The sequence below is a fragment of the Austrofundulus limnaeus genome, unplaced genomic scaffold (assembly GCF_001266775.1).
Source record: "Austrofundulus limnaeus strain Quisiro unplaced genomic scaffold, Austrofundulus_limnaeus-1.0 Scaffold12, whole genome shotgun sequence".
In the NCBI taxonomy this organism is placed as follows: domain Eukaryota; kingdom Metazoa; phylum Chordata; class Actinopteri; order Cyprinodontiformes; family Rivulidae; genus Austrofundulus; species Austrofundulus limnaeus.
The window spans coordinates 273846-275605 of record NW_013952414.1 but is presented as its reverse complement, the minus strand read 5'-3'; the positions used below and the strand labels follow the sequence as shown (position 1 = coordinate 275605).

The 1760-nt window shown below is 42.1% G+C and overlaps 1 protein-coding gene across 1 annotated transcript in view; it reads left to right on the top strand.

Moving 5' to 3' along the window:
* The window catches only part of vstm2a (V-set and transmembrane domain containing 2A), a 129260-nt gene that overhangs the window by 116227 nt on the left and 11273 nt on the right, over positions 1-1760 (top strand). The window lies entirely within an intron of this gene.

The window sequence follows — 1760 nt, the reverse complement described above, 5'->3', positions numbered from 1 at the left end:
TGCGCAAAGTTGTGCCAAAAATAAGTTTAACACAGGAACGGATTCAGCCTTTCTGGAGGATATAATAAATAGTGTAACAGACAGAACATTTATTTATAAACAGATAGAAATTTCTGATGACGAGTGGCTCATCAGCCGTTTTGAGGAAAAATCATTTTTTAGTTTGGCACTGCTGCGCTCTGGGATTGCGACGCAGCGAGTAGCTGCGTGCACCACGCGTACACGTGCAGCAGCAGCCATTGAACTGGAGTACCACAGGAGCTTTCCAGAGGGAGCTGGCAGACCCATCAGGACTCAGTCCAGTCCACCCAAAGCTGAGTCATGGCCAATGGAATCATCTCATCCATATGATTCTAAAGGCTGAGTTATGGTCGCGCTCTGGAGCGCGCGCACCCTCGCCTGCAGTGGATATGTTTCATACTTGGTATTTACGTTGTTGTAGATTTCTCCAAAATGACACATGGAAGTACACTTTACAACTTGTGAAAATGCTGTAAGTAGGAGAGCAAAAGCTTGACAGACAAACAGACTGCGCACAAAGGCTGCGGCGCGCGCATGTGGGGACTCTCCAACATCACGTCAGGTCATGTGAACTCTCCACTGAGACGCAGAGACTCGTTTCTTCATATCAGCTATGAAATAAACTAAGATCTATGTTCTGCCAAACATTTATGTTCCTCTGTGTTTACAGTAATTATGGTAATAAACTCGTGATCAAAGTTAATATTTTCAGACTCAGAATGGATGGATGAGCCGGTTGCGCACCACAGCAGTTTGCTCGCACGCACACACACAGACTGACACACAATCACTTGTTCTTTGCGTGATAAACATATTTTATTCCTATTTTTACTTGGGATTTTTTTCACACTCATATCATATTTAATTCATTATTTTTATGACATTAGAAATCATTTCTGATCGCGCAGAGATCACTCAAACGTGTCCTTCACACATGCAGGAAGTAATTTGCATCTGTTTAACATATGTTAATGAAGGCGTGTCAGGGGAGGTGTCTTACCTGCGCTCAGTTCCACGTTAATTGTGATGTACAAAAGAAATGTGCGTGGATTCCAGCGTACGCACAGTTTGATACATCTGGATTTTTTTTGTGCGTACGCCGTTTTCTGAATTTGACCGTACGTCAGGTTTCAGTAAGAAATCCATGCAAGTCTTTGTACATGAGGCCCCTGGTGTTAGTTTTTTTTTTCTAACCCCTGTACTAGATTCATTTAAGGGAATTAAAGGAAGCAAAATACTGTATCTCATGAACTACTGGATGGATTTTTTTTTGGAACTTTCAGAAAGTAATCATAGCTGTACATCTACAAAACTACCATAACTGACAAACCTTGGAAACCACAAAAAATAGCTGTAACTCAGTCAGTGGCAAAGCCAGACGTTTTTTATAGGGGTGGCCAGACTGTATCGACTGTGATCCTACATGGCAGTTTTCTGAGGATTTAATCATATTTCTTGGCCGTTATCTCACTTACTATGAAGCCCCGCAAACTTACCTTTCACATTTTGCACACTCAGTTTTTCACCGACTTTTTCGTAGAGCGAAACTACCAGTAGTTTGACTAGTAGTTTGACTAGTAGTTTGACTAGTAGTTTGACTAGTAGTTTGCTGTAATATCTGCTCAAATACAGTACAGACATCTTTTTTATTAGGGGTCCAAGCCCGAGGAAGCAGGGTAACGCAGCTGCAAAGCAGCAGCGTTTCCATGTCTCCATCGGAGCATGGAACCCTATTGTAT